General features: G+C 45.6%; 1 long non-coding RNA gene across 1 annotated transcript in view; it reads right to left on the reverse strand.

Moving 5' to 3' along the window:
• Positions 1-20,719, reverse strand: part of LOC123618271 (uncharacterized) — a 78,707-nt gene extending 57,988 nt beyond the window's left edge. The window contains exons 1-2 of the long non-coding RNA XR_012511326.1: positions 20,604-20,719; positions 16,875-16,957 (exon numbers count right to left, since the gene is read on the reverse strand). This is a non-coding gene — a long non-coding RNA (uncharacterized LOC123618271). The remainder of the gene's footprint in view (positions 1-16,874; positions 16,958-20,603) is intronic.
• Between the last annotated feature and the right edge of the window lie 3,252 nt (positions 20,720-23,971).

Here is a 23,971-nt window from a genome sequence, read left to right on the forward strand (position 1 = left end):
GCCCAGCCTGCCACCTCTGAACACGGCATCATCTATTTACCCAATTCCTGCTGTTGAACGTTTAGGGAATTTCCAATTTTCCCCAGTTATGAAGAAGACCAGGATAAATAATCTTTGATTTTAGGGTATATCCTGGAAGGAGAATTGCTAAATCAAAGCATAACTCTTTTCAAAGCTTTTGGACATTAAAAAAATGTACCAATGGTCGTCAGAAACGCTGCACAATTTACCTCCTCGACAGAGAAAAAGGCACTGACTTCCACAGTCTACCAACATCTGATGTTTTCATTATTTTTATCTTGACCAATTCTATACGCAAGAAGAGCCGGAATCTTCTTTTCATTTGTACTTCGCGATTTCTAACACTTTCAAGAAAGTTTTTGTATTTCTCAGTAAATTACGTTAATCATCCTTTGCTGGTGGTGTCCCAGGTCAGTTCCTTTCATTGTTACGGGTTTAGCAGGACTTGAAAGGGCGGTTGCAGATGGGGCCCCATAAGCAGCTTCCTCCCCGCCCTTCTGACCCTCCTCTTCCCACATTCCCATCCTCAGAGCTTTCTTCCGCTCCCCAGGGAACCTTTGTCATTCAAACTAGCCCTTGCTTTCCCAGGGCCCTGGGAAAGCCATCTCCACCTTCTTTTTGCTGACTTTACCCATCCCCCAGCCCCACATTCCTGCGGCTCCCACCTCATTTCTCACCGCACCCTGCACATTCACCCCTGAAATTCCTCAAGGAGGCCCCAAGCCACAGGGGACCCAGATGCACCTAGCCCTAGTGCAAGAATCTCAGCCCTGCCCTGCTCTGGCCTGAAAGGGGGAAGACTCAGGGAGATGGGGAACAGTTCAGAGAAACAGATGTCCTAGGGGGAAGTCCTGGGAGGACAAGACAACAGCAGGCGGACGGGAGGAAGAGCATGTTTTTGACGTTTCTAGGTATTTGATGTCTTTCTAACACAGAGCTCAAACCCCAGGTCGGCCACAGGCAGACTGTCACCCCACTATCTGCAGGGTTACCACGGGGGTGAGAATGCAGCCTGCTGTGTACAGCACCAGACACAAAAGTCAGCCGCACAGATGACGAAGCCCCAAGGAGCAGGCAGGGCTTCTCCATGAGAGATGGGCCTTGGAAAGGTCTGGTTTGCACTTGTGGCTGGAGAGGGAGCCTATCAGGCAGAAGGAATGGCTTGAGCACAGGCAGGGAGGCCAGAGGTTTGACGGAGTAGGTCAGGTACACGCAGGGTCTCCAGGGCACCGAGAAGGCCCCAGGGCCAGTGGTCGGGGCCGACAGGGAAGCTCAGACAGCTCCGGCCGTGGACCGGGCCCGCGCCGTCTCCACCTTCACTCCCGTCTCCAACTTCACTCCACTGCCCCGTGAAGACACTTGTACGTACGGCGTTGGGGCCTGTGCGGGGCAGCGAGCGGGGCCCCGCCCTGGATCTTGAGGGGAGAAGAGCTCCAACCGAGTGATCAGGGCCCAGAGGGCACCCGGAGGAGAGTGATTAAAACCGAGAGTCAGGGAGCCGGGCCCGGGGTGCGAGTTGGTCAGGCGCGGGGGTCGTGGGGGTGGGCGGCCAAGGCGGGGCCGGTGTGCAGAAAGGTCGCCCTAAACCAGCGAGGGTCGGCGAGCGTCATGAGGGTGGCGTGCGACGGAGGGCGGGATGCAGCTGGATGCCCAGAGCCGCCTCAGGAGGCCCGGGGCCCGGCGCGGCGGCGGCGGCGGCGGCGGAGGGGAGGGGCAGTGGAGGGGGCTCTGGCGCGCCCCCAGCCCCGCCCGCGCGGGCTGCCGCACGTAGCGCTCGTCGTCCGCGTGCTCCGGCAGGTAGCAAGGAGGAGGGCGGCGGGGAGGGGCCTGCCCGCTACCTGCCGCCGCTCCCGCCCCTACCTCCACCCCTACCTCCATCGTCGCCTGGGTGGATGCTGCCCCGCGGAGCGAAAGGGCGGCGGGGGCTGGGCCAGGAGCCCTAGGGCACACTGTCCAGGCCAAGGCGGTCTCCTCCTCCCGCCGTTTCCCCAGCGGCCCGCACGGCCCAGGAACGTGGTGGAGGACCCTGTGTGGCCAACGGGATGTCCGAGGCCCAGACAAAGAAAGGGGCTGCCCCGGGTCCCGCAGGGACGAGCCTCACTGCCAGGGTCGGCGGCAAGGGGGTTCGTGAAAGGCAGGGTACAGTGTTTTATATGAGAAAGGCGAGGCCGGGGTCCCCCCGTGCCCCGATAGCACCCCCAGCCCTCAGTGTGAGGACGGAGACTCTGCCCCGGGCCTCTGAGCGGAATTCGATGTGCAAGAACACTCAGGTATTCAAGTCTATGCCCCGGAATGTCTTATCTAGGAGTCAGCCTAGATGGACCTGTCTCCGAGAGGCTCTTTGCTTTTTACGCAAGATTGTCCTGTCCACATCAAAGAAAGGGAGAGGCGCTGATAGAAGGAGACCCAAATTTTCTCAAGCCATCTGTGGCCCCACCTCTGAAGGTACCCATGCCCAGAGGATGCCCTCGTGGGTGCTCACATTCCCGCAAACACAGGGGTACCCATGCATGAGCGTACACTTGTGTGTAGACCCACAGACCCTAGTTTCACACACGCACGCGTCGGTTCAGGACCCCAAGGAGCCACTCAAGAGATCCTGACAGTCAGAGAGGGCTGGAGAATGAACCCTAGAAAGATCCTTTGGATTAACCCTCCAATTCAACCTCTCCCCCACTCCCCTCTGACGCCCCCCAGCACTTTGTCTTCAGTGCAGGGCCATCCAGGGTCAGATGGGGGAGGAGAATTGGGCCAGGCTAGTTGGAGATCAAAAGCACTTTGGTAGGGAATGTCCTCTGGACGGGGAGCGGCTGCCCTCCCCATCACACCCATGACCAGCCCAGCGCAGAGGGACCTCCCATCTCCCATCAAAGCTGGCCAGAGGACCACCCAGGATAGGTATACTGTCCACAGAAGATCTGGAAGCTAAGAGACTAGGGGCCCTGCCAGTTGTGAGGAGGGGAGGGAGTGACTGCCTCAATTTTCTAATCAGTACAGTGGGGAGCAGAGCTGTTCCCTGTGATCTGGGCCCCTCTGGTTCTGCCCTTCTGCTTGGAGCTGATCAGCAGGCTGGGGGAGTGGGGCCCCTGTGCTTACACACCCACTCCTCCACCCTCAATCTGGCCTACAGCCCCCATTCCTGGAGGGGGAACCCTGGGAGCAGCAGACAGAAACTCTGAGGCAAGGCGCCAAATATCCTGGTACAGTATCCCCTTCGTCAGCTAGAAACGAGTGAGACCAGGCCCCTGCCCTGCGGGCATCTAGACCATGAGTAAGAGTCACGTACACACATGCAGGCACGGCGCTGCAGCCCAGGTGCTGAGGGCTCCCACCAGTGTTCAGAGAGGGAAGGAAGACCCCCCCCCCAAAAAAAACACAGGCACAGGACTGGGTACGCAGGTGTTCCCAGTAAAACTATCTGGTGACTGGATGAAAGAACGAACGACTGGATGAGTTTAGTGGATGAATGAATGAATGTCCCAGGCTATGACTTCGTTTGGGTCGAAAACACTTGGCATGCCCAGGCTGGGACGTCTTGTGAACTGTCACTGCTCTAGTATGTGTCATCACCCCAGCAGGGCTGCAGCTCCCCAGGGGCCAGGAAACCCTCTGCTTGAGCCCTAACCCAAGGCCTGACAGTCACAAGGTGGCCAAGCTGTGCTCACTGCAAATCACGAATGGGTGTTGGTGAGTCTACCTCCCCACCAGACTGAGAACTCTTCACAAATCTTCAGCATCTGGTTCAAATTCCTTCCCATCCTCCACCCCAGGGTCCCCTACAGTGAAGGGCAAACCTGCTGAAAGACGAGGACAAGGTCATGGAATGAAGACAGGCCTGGCCACTTCCTGGCTGCGTAGCCTTAGGGAGTCATTTCTGTCTGTGAGCCTCAATTTCCTTATGTGTAAAATGGAGACAAGATGCCTTCTTTGGGGAAAAGAAAAAAAAAGCCTTTGCTTTGCTTTACAGATTGTGAGGTCACACGAAGCACGAAACCCCGCAGCCCCGCCCGTCTGCACCCAGGGTTCTATGTTCACCTCCACGTCTTACCCACCCCTCCCTTTACATCTGCACTGTACCTGCACTAGCGGTTCCCTGAGGGCAGGAATTGGGTCTCCCTCATCTCTCTGGGCCCTCTGTTGCCCAGCATTGCCCAACACGTGGTAAAGCACATGACCCTGAGTGGAATTAAAGGCTCCTTGATGTAAGTGATGAGGGAAAGCATCTTGTTACGCAGACAGGGCTGTGCAAGCATGAAGACTTCCATCTTTATGATAGTCATTTAAATCTTAAAGGATCAGGACTTGGAACATATCTTATAGATAAACTGAATCCCCCACTGGACATATGAAGAAACTGAGGCCCAGGAGAGACTGCCAGAGATCACTCATGGAGGATGGCCTGCTTGGACCTCGGTTGAAGTCTCCTAACTCCCCAAGGAGAAGGGATTCCTCCATGACCCATCGCCGGGTCATTCTCATCAGACCACGCCCCCTCCCCCCGCTCAGCTCCAGCCAGTCCGGGCACAGGGGAGCCCAGCACATCGACCCGGTCTTCCTTCCTCCAGTGACTGCCTTCCTCAAGACACCTGAGAGCCATGAGTGTATCTGGGGTTCTTGAGGGCTGAAGACCGGGTGCTGAACTCTGAGTTTGCATTTCAGTGGAAGGCGGTGGCAGTGAAAGCAGCAGGTGCAGGGCAGAGCTGGAGCTGCAGCTCTGGGGTTCCCAGTGGAGCTCCGGGCAGTGGAATCAGCATGGACTTCAGAGCCAGACCAACCTGGCTTTGAATCCCAATTCTGACACTCAACTGGGTGAGTTATTTGGCAAGTTACTCATGAGCCTCAAATTCCCCACCTGTCATACATAGATACTCATCTCTACCTGACAAAAGAGTTGAGATGACTCAGTAAGAAGCAAAAGTGTCCGTGATGGACTGAATGTTTGTGTCCCTAAAATTCCTATGTTGAAGGCCTAGCCCCTACTTAGGAGGGGGCTGTATTTAGAGATGGGCTCTAAGGGAGTAATGAAGGTTAAATGAGGTCATAAAGTGGCCCTGGTCTGATAGGATAGACACTAGAGAGCCCCTTTCTCCCTCCCTCTCTCTGTCTCTCTCTCCTTCTGCCCCGCCCCTCCCCCGCCCCCACCACCATGTGCAAACACAAGAAAGGTTATGCGGCAACATAGCAACAAGACAGTTGTCTACAAGCCAGAGAGAGAACTCTCACCAGAAACTAACTACACTGGCACGCTGACCTCAGAGTTGCAGCTTTTGGAACTGTGAGAAAATTAATTTCTATTGTTTAAGCCACTGAGTCTATGGTGCTTTGATGGCAGCCCAAGCTAATACAATGACTTAATAAGCAGGAGGCCATCACTGATCTGCCCCTTGGCTATCTCCAGTTTCCCCTCACCTCTCGGGATGGGGATAAGGAAGGAACTCTAGCCTGCTGCTCCTTCTGCCACAGCTCAGAGGCCATTGGACGGGAGGTAGTGGTGTGAGATGGTGAGATCTGTGGTAGGCTGAAACTGGCCCAAAAAAAGATATCTACATCAAATCCCTGGAATGTGGGAGTTTCACCTTATGTGGCAAAAGATGTGATTAAATTAAGGATCTTGAGAAGAGGCAGTTATTCTGAATTGTCCAGGTGGCCCCTAAATGTCATCCTAGGTGTCCTTATCAGAGAGAGGCAGAGGGACAGAGAGAGGAGAAGACATACACTCCCAGAGGAGAAGGAAGCATGAACACAGTGGTAGAGACGGGAGCAATGTGGCCACAAGTCAAGGAACATCTGTGGCCACCAGAGGAGGAACAGATCCTTCCGGGGTCTGGGAGGCAGTGGAGCCCTGCCCACTACTTGCTTTCAGACTTCTGGTCTCCAGAAGTGTGAGAGTACATCTCTCTTGTTTTAAGCTACCCAATGTATGATCATTGGTTCCAGCAGCCACAGGTAACTTATACAGGCTTATTCATTCTGGATCCAACTCAGCCAGTCCCCTGCCTCTGTACCTCTCATCTACTAGCCACACCTGGACCTCGACCCCCGAGGCACTCAGCCCCGAAGCCCTCAAGCCCAGTCCTGAGAGGGATGGGACAGCAGCTACCCACAGCCTAGGCTGAGTCATAGCTGCCGTCTACCTCTGCTGGACCACAGGTCCACTTTCTCTGCTCCGTCAGACCCCACTCGGAGTGGGACGTCATGTGCCTGCTAGGGCCCAGTACTGGTCAGTGGGGGAAAACACTAACTTGGGAAGATCAGGAGGCATATATTTAAATTTTGTCTGTGAACTTGAGTAAGTCACTTGAGCTCTCCGGGCCATGGTTTTCTCATCTGCCAGATGCCTGGATTGAAGTGCATAATTTTTCTGGCACTTTCAGTGTTGACTGTGAATGAGCAGAGAAAGGGGTGGGAAGGCTTGGGAGGGAGGAGGAAGATACCCAATGCCAAGCACAAACAGGTTCAATTCTATAGGTGGGGTCTGGGTTTCTCTCAAGGATTGGAAGAGGAACAGTGTCACACACTGATTCAAGGCTTGGGAGAAATGGGGACTGCATGAGAGGTGTCCATCCCAGGCCCACCCTGTCACACCCCTGAGAGGGAGACTGCTCTGTCTCCAACCCCTGCAGCCCAAGTGGGTACATCTGGTCCATGGAACCTGTCCCCTGTGGACAAAACCTATGGGAAGAAGGGGAGACCTGACCAAACGGCTGCCTGGCAATGAGTGACCTGGAGGGAAAAGGGCGGATGGGCCACCAGATCGTCACACTTGGGAACTTGAACTCGGAAATGTGGGAAACAAGAAGGAGACAAAGAAGTCACAATGTGGAGAAGTCCAGAGAGCTGAGCCTGTTCAAGCCAGTGACTGAAAAGAGAAATTAAAAGTAGTAAGTTAGTAGCCAGCAGAATGAGATGAAGCAAACTGGGATGGGAGTTAAGTTGTTGTGTAACTGTTGAGCGGTGAAATAGAAGTCCATGCACTCCTGCTGCTGGCAGCCCTAAAGGTTCCTGGGATTGAAGAGGAAAGGCCTCAGACTTAGAGTGAGTAAGAACCTGGTTAATAGAAGTGCACTACAGTGTGGGGGGAGGTTGTAGCTCAGGGGTAGAATATGTGCCTAGCATGCGCAAGGTTGTAAGTTCAGTCCCCAGTACCTGCATTAAAAAATAAATAAAGATTTTTAAAAAAAATTTAAGTTTACTGCAGGAAAGGTGGAAGCATATGCTCACCAACTAGGAATTGAGGACTAACACTAATTTCTTAACACAGATTTCTAAGCTACTAGGACTGAGTTCAGCAAGGTCACAGGATACAATGTCTATATTCTAAATTCAATTCTATTTCTATCTACTAGCAATAAGCAACTGGAAGCTGACATTTTAACAACATCTTTTTAAATCACATTAAAAAATTTCTAATACCGAGTGATGTATTTATCAAGAATAGATGGGTATATTAGTTGTCTCTTGCTGCATAACAAATTATCCCAAACTTAGTGGTTTAAAACAACAGATATTCCTATCTCAGTTTCTGTGGATCAGGAATTTAGGAGTAACTTGGCTGCTGGATGGTTCTGGGTCAGGGTCTCTCATGAGGTTGCAACCCAGATGTTGGACAGAGCTGCAGTCATCTGAAGCTTGATATGGCTTTTAGCAGGAGGCTTCAGTTTCTCATCATATGGAACACTCTGCAGGACTGCTCACAACATGACAGCTGGCTTCTCCAGAATAAATGAGCCAGTAGAGAAAGGGCAATCCAATCAGAAAGCCACAGTGCTTTTTATGACCTATCCATCGAAGTCCCACATGGTCACTTCTGCTTTATTCTATCTGTTAGAGCAAGTCAAATCACTAAGTCCAGCCCACACTTTTGGGGTGGGGAATTTGTCTCCACCACTGAAAAGGGGGTATATCAAATAATCTGTGAACATATTTTTAAAAATCACTATAACCGGTATACTGGAAACAATAAAACATTGCAGAGAGAAATGTTTAAATGGAAAGATAAAGTATGTTCACAGATGGGAAGACTACATCGTTAAGATGTCACTTCTTGGACTGATGTGAGGATTGAATACAGTTGCAATCAAGACATCTCGGATTGATGTGTAGATTCAATACAATTGCAATCAAAACACCAGCAGGATATTTTTATAGAAATTAACAAGTTAATTGTGAATTTTTTATGAAAATGTGAAGGTCCCAGCAGAACCAAAACAATTTTGTAAGGGAAGAACCAAGTTTGAGGATTACACTACCTGATTTCAAGACTTGCTATAAAGTTACAGCAATCGAGACAGTGCAGTACTGATGTCAGGATAGACATATTACTCAGTGGAATAGAACCGAGTCCAAAAATAAACCCACACATATGTAGTCAATTAATTTTTGATAGAGCAGCTGAAGGAATTCAATGGGGAAAAGATAGTCTTTCCAACAAACAGGGCTGAAACAATTAGGTATCTGTATTCAACAAAATGAATCTCAACCATCACATCAAATGCAAAAATTAACTCAAAATATGTCATAGAAATCGTAAGAGTTAACACTATAAAGCTTTTAGAAAATTACTTCACATTACATTTTAGTTTTGGCCAGGACTTCTTAACTTGGGGCAATATTCCCCCAAGGGACATTTGGCAATGTCTGGAGATATTTTTAATTGTCACAACTGGAGGGGTGATGCTACTGAGTTAGTTAGCAGGGGCCAGGAATGCTGCTAAACATTCTACAATACACAAGACAGCCTCCCACAACAAAAATTTTCTGGCCCAAAATAATAGTACTGAAATTGAGAACCCCCCGGCTAAGCTGAGATTTCTTAGATAGAGCACAAAAGTCAGAAATCACAGAATTTTTTAAATGGATAAATTAGACTTTACCAAAAAAATCTTCTGCTCTTTGAAAGACACCATAAAAAAGCAAAAAGCAAGCCACAGATGGGTGAAAGCATTTGCAAAACATATTTCTGATAAAGGACTTTGATCCAGACTATATAAAGAACTCTTACAGCTCAAAGCAAGAAAATGACCCAATTTTTTTAGTGGGCAAAAGATTTGAATAGATACTTCACCAAAGAAAATTTATGAGTGGCCAAGAAGCCCACAAAAAGATACTCAACGTCATTAGTCATTAGAGAAATGCAAACTTAGATCACAATGAAATGCCATTACACATCCATTAGAATGACTAAAAATGAAAAAAATTGATCATACCAATGTTGGTAAGGATGTAGAGCAACTGCAAGTCTACACTGCTGGTGGGAATGTAAAATGGTACAATTTTGGAAAACAGTTCGGCAGTTGCTTGTAAAGATAAACATATGCTTACATTACAACCCAGTAATCCTGTTCCTAGGTATTTACCCAAGAGATACTTACCAAGAGAGGTATTTACCTAAAGATTTAAAAATGAATGTTCAGAGTGACTTCATAATAGCCAAAAACTGAAAATAACCCAAATGCCAATTAACTGGTAAGTGGGTTAACACTCTGTGGTATATCCACAGACTGGAATTTACTCAGCAATGAAAAGAAACAAACTACTGATAGACACAAGAATACAGATGCATCTCAAATTCGTTATGCTGGGTGAGAGAAACCAGACACAGAAGAACGCATATGGTAGGATTCCATTTATAAGAAATTCCAGGAAATTCAAAGTTACAGCGATAGAAAGCAGATTAGTAGTTGCCAGGGGATTGACTTCAAAGGGGTGCAGATTTTTGGGGTGATAGAAATGTTCTCTATCTCGATCTTGGTGGGGGTTACACAGTGACACACCTTTGTCAAGACTCATCATATCTCATACTTAAAACTGGTGAAATTTTATTTGTATAAGTTGTACCTAAATAAAGCACATTAAAAAAAATATATAGGCTTCTTTTTGTACCTAAGGCCACCTCCAAGACTGGTCTTGTGGTCAGCAGTGGAGGAGGGGCCCTACAACACTAAGAAGTTTAGTTTCCCTTAAGAAGTTTAGCCGAGAAGAAAGCACACTTAGTACTTTATCAAAATTATTTAAATTTGACAGGAGTTCTAATATACCATACATTTGAAAGAGTTTACTGGGGTTTTTTCCCAGTAAAATATACATGGGTTATAATATTTGTCCAGTGGAGATTACCTGCTAAAGATCTATACAGGAATCACAGAGCTTGTCCAGGAAAGAAATCATTTGAGTCTCTTTGTTCGTTGAGATTTTTGACATTTAGCACCTGACATGGAGTTCTGCTGGTTAGAGAGAGCTGCATTCCTCATATTTAGGGGTCCACCTCTAGGCAGACGTCCCGGGGCCCACGCTGTAGGGTCCTTGTAATAGTCATGGGATTTCTCTCAGTGCACCACATATACTCTTAGACAAACATGTCCTTTGTTCTTGACACTAAAAGCTTTTCACTAGAAAAGGGTCAGAGTTCTGGTTTACGACTAAGGATTAAGTTAAGACTAAATTTAGGACTATGCTCATGGAAAGCCTAACAGATATTGCTCCTAGAACTGTGTCTAACACAGTGTCAGTACATTTAAGTGAATTAAAACTGTTTTAAACAAAAGCAATCTGTTAATTGGCTTCAGGTGGCTCAAATAATGTTATCAAGAATGGGGACGTGGTCTCCACCTCTCTGCTCTGACTCTGCAGAGTCAGTCAAAGCCCTCCCACCATCATTCTACTAACGCCTCCTTGTCCCTCCCTGTACTGCTCTAGAAAAGGGAGTCTCCCTGGTAGCACACATGGGACAGAGAGGCCACTTTCTCAGGAATGCCAGCAAAAGTCTCCTTGTTTTTCATTGACTCTGACTTGGTTTGGGGCCACCCAAGAAAATGGTTGTGGATTTGTGGATTGGCTAAAACCAATCAGAACCTATTCTTGGTGTTGGGGAGTGAACTACTTCTAGAGATGCAGGGAGAATGGGTGTTTGCTGGTCAAAAATGACAGATCTCATAAGGAATTTCAGGGTCTGGGCCGGGGTTCCAGGAAGGCCCTGGCTTATACTAAAGCATTTAAAAGACTATGTTTTTTTTTTTTTTATCAAGATAAGAAGTGGGAAATATATATATATAACACTTTGCACCCTGCATCCTACTCCTCAGACTTTGCCTAAAAACAAATAAATCCCCTACCTAGAAGCTGTTCTTAGTGGTGTTTTTCATGTAGAAGAGTGTAAGGCCACATGTAGAGATTTGAGGTTGGGATCAGGGAAGAGGAAAATAATTTTTTATGTACATTATTGAATTATGATGGTAATAATACTTTCCCTATATGGATTTAAAAATCATGGAAAAATAAAAATCATTAGATGTGTTAGGATAGTCAATAAATGTACTGGGGTTGACTGAAAGCAATTTAAAATTAAAAATCTTGTTTTCCACAAATATCACAATGGTTGTATAATCACAAGAACAAATCAGAACAGAGTTTGAATTATGTTAGGGGTAAATGCTAACATTTCCTTGGAGAAGTAACTTAACCACTCTGAGCTTGTTTCCTCATATGTAAAGCATCACCTCACAAGACTATTGTGAAAGTTAGATTAAAAATTCCATATAGTATTTAGCACACAGTACCTTGTGCGTAGTAGCCATTCAACGTCACTGGCAGTCAGGAAGAGGACACGGCGGGAGGGACGCTGTGTAAAGACCAGACTGGCTATAACTGCTCAGAACTGGCCTCATATTTTTTCAACAGTTTCACTAAGGTATAATTGACATACAATTAACAACACATGTTTAACTTATATAATTTGATAAGTTTTAACACATGTATACACACTTGAAACCATCACTACCACCAAGATAATGAACATATCTATCACCCCAGAAGTTCCCTCTCATACCTCTACATCCCTCCACCCCACGTCACTGTAGATTAGTCTGCATTTCCGAGAAGTTCATATAAATGGAATCATACACATTATGCACTCTCCTTTTGTTTTGGTCTGCCTTCTTTCATTCATCTTGCTTTGAGATCCATCCATGTTGCTGCATGTGTGAATAGCTCATTCTTTTTCACTGCTGAGTAGTACTCCATTGTATAGCTACATCACAATCTGTTTACCCAGTCATCTGTTGGTGAGCCTGTGGATTGTTTTCAAGTTTTGGTTATTACAAATAGAGCTTTCACTTACTAGTCTTTTGGTGGATATTTTCTTTCAGATGTCTTGGGTAAGTACCTACAAGTTGGATTGCTGGGTTGTCATGTCAGTATATATCTTTATAAGAAACTTTCCAGCAGTAAATGTGGCATTTCAAGTGTGGGCTTCCCCTGGAGATGGGTGGGAGGCTGGGGGCCAGAGTCAGGGGTCTCCTACACCCCCTCCCCACCTTCTCAAGCTCTATACTCAAATCTGCTATTCCAATAGGGTCTTTCCCTGCTTAGAGACACTTCCTCCCCATGGCAGGGGTTCCCATACCTCAGTGGGTGTCAGAATCTCCTGGGAGCTTTATACAGTATAGATTCCTGGCTCCCACCTGAGATCTACTACTCAGAATACTGCCAGGCAGGGCCATGGATTCTATGTTTTATTTAATGTCTCAGGTCCATGGATTCTATGTTTTGTTTAATGTCTCAAGTGATTCTGCCATGTAGACTGGCACAGGGGCTCCCCACCTACTGGAGTGAGTTTGACCCCTAGGCAATGCATTCTGGACCCAGCGCCCCTGGGCAGTCTCATGCCTTGTCCCTCCTGCAAGACACACAGCCTGATGAACCAGCTCCATGTTCCCAGACATGCTCAGATGCTCTCACTGCCAAGCTTTTGCTCAAGTTCATCTCTACCTTTCCCCTCCTCCACCTTAAGAACTTCTACACCTCCTTCCTTCGAGGCTCAGAAAAGGCCACTTCCACCAGGAAGCCTTCCACACCCATCTTCCAGACAGGCAGAACTTTTGTCTTCTTCCTGTGAGTCTCACAGCACCTCCCACCATCTACATCACAGCACCTGCCTCATAATTACAGTCATCCTTCCAATCCACAGGCTCTGCATCCATGGCAGCCTCAGGCTTAGCCAACAGCAGATCAAAAATAGTGGAAAATTAAAATTCCAGAAATTTCCAAAAGGCAAAACTTAAATTTGCCACATGCTGGCAATTATGTACAGAGCATTTACATTGTTAGGTATTACACGTAATCTAGAGGGATTTACATCACGTGGGAAGATGTATGTAGGTCACATACAAATATATGCAAAAATATGTTGCCATTTTATATAAGGGGCTTGACCATCCTCCAGTTTGGGTATCCACAGGGGTCTTGGAACCAAACCCCACGGATACCAAGGGACAACTGTATCTAATAATGCCTGTGCCAAGCAGTTTGCGTTCGGCAGCCTTTGAGGGGAGTCATGGTGATGATGATGACGATAGTAGCAAAGACTGAATGGGTGAAAAGTCTGCTACAGTCCTTCCGCATGTGCTAATAGACCCCTTACATCCTCACAATGGCCAGGTGAGAGAGGTCCCATGATTAGCAGGTCCATGTTACAAGTGAGGAAGCTGAGGCTTAGAGAGGTGAATTCACTTGCCCAAGGTCACACTGGTAAGCATAGAGCCAGGATTAGCCCAGGGAAAAAAAATGTTCCAGCTCTTTGACAGATGAGGATGCTGAGGCTCAGGGAAATAATTTGCCCAAACTCACCATTTTCCTAAGTAGCACAGTCATAGTTTGCACTCAGGAGCCTCTGATTCCAGAGCTCCATACTCCCACATGGCTCCGGCTTAAATCTTCTGCTAAGTAATCCCTAGGTCAAACCCTTATTCCTTTTCCTTGGCCCTGGGACATGGATTATTTCCAGTCTGGGGCTATTAAAATAGGGTTGTTATGAATATTCATGTATAAGTTTTTGTAGTGCTTTCATTTCTTTTGGGTAAATAATTAGAAGAAGAATGGCTAGATCATATGGTAGGTACATGTTTAACTTTGTAAGAAACTGCCAAACTGTTCCTCCAAAGTGGTTAAACCATTCTACACTCCCACCAGCTACATCTCAGAGTTCCAGTTGCTCCACATTTTCACAAATACTAGGTATGGTTAGTCTTTTTAATTCTAGCCATTTTAAAAGATCTGTCGTGGTATCATGCTGTGGTTTTAATTTGCATTTTCCTAATGACTATGACATTGAGTTTCTTTTCATGTCTTTATTAACATCCGTATATTTTCTGTGATGAAATGTCTGTTAAAATCTTTGCCCATATTTTAATGGGTTCTTTTGTTTCTTACTGCTGACTTATAAGAGTTCTTTATATATATTCTGCAAACAAGTCCCTTGCCAGATATGTAATCTTTTCTCCCCCAGTCTGTGGTTTGTCTTCTCATTTTCTTCACAATGTCTTTCTAGGAGTGGTAAATTTTAATTTTGATAAAGTCAAATTTATCAGTTTCTTTTATGGATGATGCTCATTTATCTCAACAATATTTTATCATTTTCAGTATATAGATCTTACATATATTTTGTCAGATTTACCCCTAAATACTTCATATTTTTGATGCAACTGAAATTTTTTAAAATTTCAGTTTCACATTGTTTATTGCTGGTGTGTAGAAATATAATTGAGTTTTGTACACCGATCGCGTAGCCTACATTTTTGCCAAACTCACTCGTTAGTTCTAGTGGCTTTTTTTTATAGATTTCATAGGCTTTTCTACATAGGCAACCATGTTGTCTGTAAATAAAGATAGTGTCACTTCTTCCTTTCCAGTCTTAGTTGCCTTTTCTTTTTCTCTTTTTTATTAATTTTATCGCACTAGCTATATAGCTGTTTGACACTGTCCCACAGTTCACTAAAATGTTAGGTTTTTAAGTCTTTTTCCTCTCTGTGTTTCATGTTGCATAGTTTCTGTAACTGTCTTCAAGTTCACCTATCTTCTCTTCTTCAATGTCTAATCTGCCATTATTTCCATCCACTGTATTTTGCATCTCAGACATCGTAGTTTCCATCTCTAGAAGTTTTTCTGAATCTTTTGTTAAATTAAAAAAATTTAATTTAAAAGTGCCACTTTTTTGTCTTTTTTTGTTTGTTTCACGTTGCTACATAGTAAGCTTTTTTCTGGCTAAGCATATGAAATACATCTGCAATAACTGTTTTAATGTGATTGTCTAATAACTCTGCTAGCAATGTCACTTACAGGTTCAGTGCCCACTGATTCCCCACCTGCTCATTATGGGTGGTGTTCTCCCACTTCTTTGCATGCCTACTAATTATTGATTGGGTGCCAGACATTGTGAATTTTATCTTTTGGGGGTTCTGTATATATACTTTTTTTCCACAAATAATCTTGAGTTTCATTCTGGGAAGTAATCATATTACTTAGAACAATTTGATTTTTTTTGTTAGGTGGGACCAGAGCTGTGTTGAGCATAGGGTTCCTTTTTTCCCAGGACTCAGCCAAGACCCTTCTTAGTACTGTAATTGACATCCCCTGAATTATGAGACTTTCCACTCTGGCTATCAGGCTATCAGAAATAGGCTTTATTTCCCAGGCTTGCATGAGCTCTAAGCACTATTCCATCTTATCCTTTTGGGTGGTTCTCTCCCCAGCCTCCGGTAATTTCTAGTTGATTAAAACTCAGCTGAACTGTGGAGAGGTACCCCCAGCAGATTTCCAGAGCTCACACCCTGCAGCTTTCTTTCCTACAAACTCTAGCCTCTTTGGCTTCCCCCAGACTCCCCGCTATGCCTCCTTAATTCAAGAGACTGCTAGGTTCTGTCTGAATTCCCCTACATCCGTGCCATGGCCTGGGAACTTTCTCCAGGTGATATGTTGATTCAGTAATAGGACTCACCTTATTGTCATCTTATTCTTCCCTTCCTCAGTGATCGCTATTTGTCATTGCCTGATGTGCAATGTCTTGAATGCCACTTTTTTTTTTGTCTTTTGTTGTTATTTCAAATGAGAGGGTAAATCTAGTCTCTGTTACCCCATCTTAATCAGAAGCAAAAATTCCTGTCATCAGAGTTGGCACTGGAGTTGGTCACGGTTGGCTCTGAGCTAGATCTAGGAGGTTTTTCATCCCTTACACCAGGTGGCACACCTGGTCCCAGGGAAGGACTGATCCTATTGTGCTCTCTAGCTCGCAGGCACTGGGTGCCAACCAGGACAGCAGCCAGGAAGAGGAGGTAACCAGTATGCCCTATGGGAGGTCGCATTGGGATAGCTCATTATAACTTTGTCAACAAAATGATTCTTCACTGAGGTTCCAATGCCCTCCCCTCCTCCACCACCCCAGCTGGAGCTTCTGACAGCTCTGACCTCTTCTCCAGTTATTGGCCTCACCAGGCCAGGGCTGGAGGGAATTGGCACCTGTAGCCTCCCAGCTGGCAACATTAACAAGTATTTAGCACCAACAGTAACAACTTCCTTTTCTGAAACAGCTGCCATTTTCCAGACTCTGGGCTACTTCCTTAGAACCTGATGCTGGAGGAGATAAGGTGACGCCCTTAAGGTCACATGGCTGGAAGGGGCAGAATCAGGATTTAGCACTTACCTCCAGAAACCTGGGGTCTTGTCTGCCAGGAAGGAGCCCTGGGAACTTTCTTAGCCTCTGGGTCGCATCCTCTGTTTTGGCCTGGGCTCCTGTCTCTAGTTCTGACTTGTGTCTGCCTTTGGGACTGAAGTCCTATCTGGAATCTGTTTAATTGTGGGAGGTGGCATGGGAGGTAGCATGGGAGGTTGGGCAGGGGCTGTGCAGGATATACACAGGCTTTGTAATCAGACAGACCCAGGTTCAAATCCTACTTTCTAATGGTGTGAACTTAAGGGAGTCACTTACTTTTGCTAAGCCACAGGAATCGCTTCTACAAAGTGGGGAAACAGCATCACTTCAGAGGACTGGGGTGAGGATTAAAAGTACTCTAAAAAGTACTTACTTCATGTGAGGGATCCATACGTGGTAGCAAGACCCCCAGTTTCCAGTCTGGCATGTAAGGAGCCTGGAAGTCATCATTCCATACTAAAAACAAATTAAAAAGCTGAGTAAACTGAAAAATCCACAACTCTTCTTAGATCTGTCAGAGAAGTGAGGTCACAGGGCAAACTATTGCACCAAAAATTGGAGAGACAGACAAGTGAGTGCAGAGAATCATAACTTTACAACACAGAAATCTATGAGTAGACACCTCCACAGGCGCCAGTACTGGGTGGGAAAACCTAACCTGTAATTAAAGAATTGCTGGAGCACTATTTACAATAGCCAAAGCATAGAAACAACCTAAATGTCCATCAACAGATGACTGGATAAAGAAGATGTGGTATATATATATATATATATTATATATATATATACACACACACACACACACACACACACACACACACAATGGAGTACTACTCAGCCATAAAAAAGAATGAAATAATGCCATTTGCAGCAACATGGATGGACCTAGGGATGATCATTTTGAATGAAGTAAGTCAGACAGAGAAAGACAAACATCATATGATATCACTTATATGTGGAATCTAAAAAAAAAAGATACAAAGTCTATTTACAGACCAAAAAAAGACTCACAGACAGAAAACAAACTATGGTTACCAAAGGGTAAAGGGCAGGGAGGGATAAATTAGGGGTTGGGGATTAACAGACACATTATTATATATAAAATAGATAAACAACAAAGACCTACTGTATAGCACAGGAAACTGTATTCAATTTCTTGTAATAAACATAATGGAAAAGAATCTGAAAAGAACATATATATTTGCATATATATGTATAACTAAATCACTTTGTTGTACACCTGAAACTAACATTGTAAATCAACTACACTTCAATAAAAAAATTTTCAAAAAGATAGGGAATTGCTAGAGGTCCCATGGGGACAAATCTAAAAGTTTAAAAGCCTAGGGGGGGCCCAATCATAGGGGGATTCCACATGTTGGTGAATTTTACTTCCAGGAGCTCTACCAGGTCCTCACAGTGAATATCTAAGAAGTGACCTCCACATCCAGCAGGGGCAAGGGAAAAGGAACATGCTGGAATACACCAGAGCATTCTGTTCTTCTTAACAAGACTTGCTCTCAGGAGAAACTGTTTTACCCAAGCCTATCCTACTGGAGTTTTATCAGAGCCTAACCTACCGAGAAGGGAAATATCCAACTCCAGCCCCTTCCAACCATCGTGTCCCACCTAAGGAGAGGGGTGGAAACTGAGAAGCCCTTATAAAGTTCACAGACCAGGGGCACAGGTTCACTAAAAGACAGAGTGCTAACCGCAGGACTACAGAATGCTTCTCACCCCCTACACTTTTACCAACACATCACTAAAGGTCTATTTACTGGGGTTTCTTCTATCCAGTACATCATGTCTGGCTTTCAACAACAAAAAAAGAAGAGATAGAGTAAGCATCAAAACCACACTTAGACCCTGCAGGAATGTTGGAATTATCAGACTGGGAGCTTAAAACAACTATGATCAATACACTAAGAGTGCTAATGAAAAAAGTAGACATCATTGCAAGAACAGATGGGCAATGTAAGCAGCAAGCTGGAATTCCCAAGAACCAAAAAGCAATGCTAGAGATCAAAATCACTACAACAAAAATAAGAATGCCTTTGATGGGCTCATTAGTAGACTGGACATGGCTGAGGAAAGAATCTCTGAGCTTGAGTATGTTTCAGTAGAAACTTTCAAAACTGAAAAGCAAAAAGAAAAGAGACTGGGGGGAAATGGGACAGAATAGCCAACAACTGTTAGACAACTACTAAAGGTGTAGCATACACATACTGGGAATACCTGAAGGAGAGGAAGAAGAGAAGCAGAAGCAATATTTGAAGCAATAAAAACTGAGAATTTTCCCAAATTAGTGTCAGACACCAAACCACAGATCCAGGAAGCGCAGACAACACCAAGCAGAATAACTGTCCCTCCCACCCCCCAAATAACTACATTTATTATATTCAAACTACAGAAAATCAAAGATAAAGAAAAAATCTTGAAAGAAGCCAGAGGAAAAAACATCTTAGGGCAGGAAACATAAGAATTACATCCAACTTCTCAGAAATCAGAAAAGCGAGAAGAGAATGAGATGAAACAGTGTTGAGAAAGGGGGAAAAAAAACCTCAAACTGCAATCTGTATCCTGTGAAACTGTCTTCAAAGTGAAGGAAAAATACTTTCCTCAGACAAACACAAACTAAGAGAATCTGTTGCCAGTAGACTTGCCTTGCAAGAAATATGAAAAGAACTTTAGACAAAAGAAAATTGATACGGGTCAGAAACTTGGATCTACATTTAAAAAGGAAGAGCAGCAGAGAAGAAATAAGTGATGGTAAAATAAATTTTTACATTTTTCTTCATTGATCTTAACAGCTAACAGTTTCAAAATAATAACAGCAATGATGCATTTGATGATTATAACTGATGTATAAGTGAAATGAATGACAGCAATGACACAAGGGAAGGAAGAATTAGGAATAAAATTTGTTATCATTAGATACTTGCCCTACTGTAAAGCAGAATAGTGTTATCTAAAAGTGGACATGGATTAGTTGTAAATGTATATTGTAAACTCTAGGGCAACCACTAAGAACAGTAAAAAAAAAAAATTATAATTGATACACTAAGAAAATAGAGAAAATAGAATCACATAAAATGGTCCACTGAAACCACAAAAGTCAGGAAAAGAGTGGAAGACAGAAATAAGAACAGGGCAACAAATAAAAAACAGTAACAAATATGATATATATGAATCCAATTATATCAATAATCACTTTAACATCAATAGTCTAAACATACCAATTAAAAGACAGAGATTGTGAGTGTAGACTAAAAAATAAGACCCAACTAGATGTCTTCAAGAAACCCACTTTAAATATAAAGATACATGTAGATTAAAAGTAGACGGATAGAGAAAGATACACCATGCTCACACTAATCAGAATCAAGTTCGAGTAGCTATGTTAATTTCAGCCAGAGCTGACTTTAGAGCAAAGAGAGTTATCAGGGATAAAGACGGACATTACATCAAGATAAAGAAGTCAGTTCTTCAAGAAGACATAATAATCTTTAATGGGTATGCCCCTTACAACAGAGAATCAAAATACATGAGGCAAAAACTGATAGAACTGCAGAGAGAAATAGATGAATCCGCTATTGCATGTGGAGACTTAACCACCCTCCATCAGAAATGAACAGATCCAACAGGCAGAGAATCGGCAAGGACACAGTTGAACTCAGGAGCACCATCAATCAACTGGATACGATTGACCTCTATCAACTACCTTGTCCAACAACAGCAGAACACACATCCTTCCCAAACTCACATGGAACATTTACCAAGAGAGACCACATTCTGCTCCATAAAACCTCCCTTCACAGATGTAAAAGAACAGAAGTCAGACAATAGCTGCTCTCACACCACAATGGAATTAAACTAGAAATCAGTAACAAATCAGTAAGAAAAAGGTAGCTGGGAAATCCCAAATTACTTTCAGTGAGTCATCAACACACTTCTAAATAACACACGGGCCAAAGAAGAAATCTTAAGAGAAATGTAAAACTATTTTGAAGTAGATGAAAATACAATTTATCAATACAGGGGAGCCATCACCATTATCCTCATCCTCTGACTGCAGCCCTGCCCCAAACGTCGCTGAGCTCACCATGATCATCACGCATTGGATCACTCAGGTCCCAGCTCGTGGGTCTAGCTAGTTCACTGCATCCTGGTCTTTTCAACTGCCATTGCTCTAAAAGCACAGCACACCTTGGGCTGGAGTCCACCTGTGTTATCACAGGCACAGAGGAAAGTTAGTTAAGGGCCTCCTCATCTCAAGCATTTCTACAGGCAGCTGATGTCGTCACCTGACAATGGAATGGGCCACCTGGTGAGACAGTGTGAGCTGTGTTTTAGCAGAGAGGTGCAGTCAGAGCAGCTGCAGCCGTCCTGTTATAGAGGAGATGCCTGCAGTGAATGAGGTGTGGACTCCATGACCTTTGGGGCCCTTCCAGTCGTAAGATATGGGGGATTCTAAAATTCTCCACGATCCTTAGAATTTACCATCCTTAGGCTAGATTATTCCAAGATTCTTGTTCTAAGATGGTTTGATTTGAATGTTCTGTAAGTCTCAGGTTTTCTAAGTGGTACTAAATGTGACACTGAGGTATACAAAAATTACTACCTAAACACGTGGCCCAGAATTCCCCTTGGAAAGAGAAGGAATGATCTTTGTGGGCGAAACATTTGATAAGGGCTTTGAGTGGAGACCCCACACACAGCCTGGGCACCTGAGGAGAGAACTAGGAGGAGGAAGAGAGGGGCGGGGAGGACGTCAGGTGGAAAGGGAGAGCTCATGACCCATTGTTCTCTCTGGATGCCAGGAGGCTGAGCTCCATATGATGTGCTCCTTCTCTGGAACATTCCCAAAACCCTGTACCGTCTATTCTCAGGAATGCTTGGGAGGAGTGAGTTTATTTTTTATATGAAATCTAAATAAGCGTCTTGAGTTTCATCACATTCGCCGAGTCAGTGTGGTTCAGGACAAGGCCAGAATGTTTTGCTGGGGGCAGAGATTGTAGGGGTGAGGTAAGCCTGGGATTTAGCAGACTTCTCTAGAGAAAATGGGTCTCCCTGTGTGGTGGTGCAGCCATCAAGGGGTCATTTAGCATCTGGGGGACTCCATTCATAACAAAGTCTATGTGAATAGCTGTCTTTAGAGATATATAGTGCACGACCTGAGCAACTGAACGTGACAGCCCTGGCCCTGAGGCATTAGAGGAAATTTCACCTCCAACTGAAGGAACAAGAACTGCCCAACTAATATTCAGGCCCTATGTTTTCTTTAGGTTCTATTTTTAAGGTTTTAAGATCCTAGGGTTCTATGACTCCAAGAATCTAAGCGTATAATACAGTTTTATAATTCTGAAGCAACAAAAACTCCCACCGCAGCCAATACAGCTGTGTGACCACAAGCCAGGCACTGTGCCAGGTACTTTATCTCAATTAATCCCCAAGCCTGATGAGATTCACATCATTCTCTCCATTTTGCAGATGTGGAAACTGAGGCATAGAGAGTTAAATCACTAGCCAGAAATCCTGACAGGATTCGAGCCAGGTATTCTGACTGTGGAGCTGCTTTACCTCCACCCTCTACTGCTGGCATTCCTACAAGCATCTCCTGTTCCTCCTTAATAAGCCCTCACAACCGTTTTGCCTATGAGCTGCACTTTCTTCCAGCTCAGGCTCCAGAGATCTGGAAAACAGACCTGAGATCTGAGATGTGTTGAGCTGAGTTCTGTTGAGTTGTGTTGTCGTGTTGTGATCGGTTGTGTGTGTGTTGCGTGTGTTTGTCTCTGTTGTACTCCGAACCCTCCAGGACAAGGACTGAATCTGATCCAGCCCAGGGACTCTTAGTCCAGGGACTGGCACACTGTGGGTGCTTAAATAAATGTCTGTAGTATGAGTGACTAACTGGCTAAGTGGGCTCTAGGCAGTGCGCTCTTCTGCCTATGTATTCATAGATCATTATCCGGTGACTGTATCCTGATGGAGGCTGGCAAGGTGGGCACACTCCCAAAGGCACCTGAGCAGGTGGAGCCAAGCCAGAATTCACCCTCACAGGACCTTGGAACCAGGGTCAGGGCAGACCCATGAAGCTTCAAGTCCCCAAGTCAGAAGTCAATGGTAACTGGAGTCAAGAAAATAGCCCCAGGAGCCCCCAATCCATCTTCAGAGGTAGAAGGGAGGTGGTCCAGGACATAAAGGTGCTGGAGCCCGCTGTCCCCTGCTCCTTGTAGCTTCTTCTCCCTTCAGGACCACCATCTGATACCCAGCCTGGCTCATGGGATCTCCTCTCCAGCGCCAGTCCTTGCCCCAATTCCTACGTGTGGGCTGGGGCCCTGCCATGGACCTCCGAAATCTCTAGACACAGCCCAGCTGCATCTGCTGACCTTGAGCTTGTTCAAGCCCAAAGCCCAGCAGCATCTGGAGTTCCTACTGGCCTCAGCCTCTGTTTGACCTCGCGCCCCAGAAATGCCCAGCTGCCCTGAGCGGGGCCAGCTCTGTGGCCCATCTGCCCCGTGCCCACCTTGGTTCTTCCACCCAGAGGTGCTCACATCTGCTGAGCCCTTGCCCTCGGTTAGGTCTTGGCTGCTCCTCCTGGACTGGGACTGGTGCTCTTCACTGGCCACTCTGCTTGGCCTCTCCTCCCCCCGCCCCCCGCCACCGCCATTCCCCTCAAACAGCCTCCATAGCACGTTCTGAGGTGCAGATCTGACCGTGTCCTTCCCGGGCTCACAGTCTTCTAATGGCTCCCCGTTGCCTACGGCAGAGAGTTCTAGGGCCTTAGCCCAGCATTCAAGGCCCCTCATGGACAGCCCCTCTGAGCTCTCCAGCCTCCACCCTCTCTAGCCTTTGAAACTTCCCTGTGCTGTAGCTACTGCAAATAACTTCTCACTCCTCCTTTGCACTTGCTGTTCTCACTGCATGGAACGCTGTCCTTAATTCCTACTCATTTATCAAGAATCAGCCTTCCCTTGGTTCCTCCCTTTATGACACCCTACGCTCAACTCCTCGGGGCCATAATCACACTCTACTAAAGCTGTCTGAGTTTGTTTCCCCAGCCCTTGGGAGTTCTGCCTGAGGCTATATTTTGCCTACAGCTTCATCTTCAGTGTCTGGCCCGTGGTACCTATGTGTTGAGTGAATAAGGGAAGAAATGAGTAGATGGCAATGAGTGAGTGAGGGTGATGGTGACACCCATTGCCTGCACTCTGGTGATGGTGCAGGCGGGGTTCGAGTGGGCCAGGGATCATGATGAAACCAAAGAACAGAACCAAGGCATGAAGGCACGAGGAGACAGCTCCGAGAGGGAGGCAAGGAAGTTGCTGCAACAACTCCATCTCTCTGCATGGGTCCTGCATGGGTCCTTCCTGAACCGGAGCTGCGAGCTGCGTGCTCTGAAATCCCGGGAATCCCTGTCATTTCCTCGTGTTTGTTATTTCTACTGCCCCTGTGAGGAAATACTCCTCC

This window comes from Camelus bactrianus, chromosome 13, assembly GCF_048773025.1.
Source record: "Camelus bactrianus isolate YW-2024 breed Bactrian camel chromosome 13, ASM4877302v1, whole genome shotgun sequence".
In the NCBI taxonomy this organism is placed as follows: Eukaryota; Metazoa; Chordata; class Mammalia; order Artiodactyla; family Camelidae; genus Camelus; species Camelus bactrianus.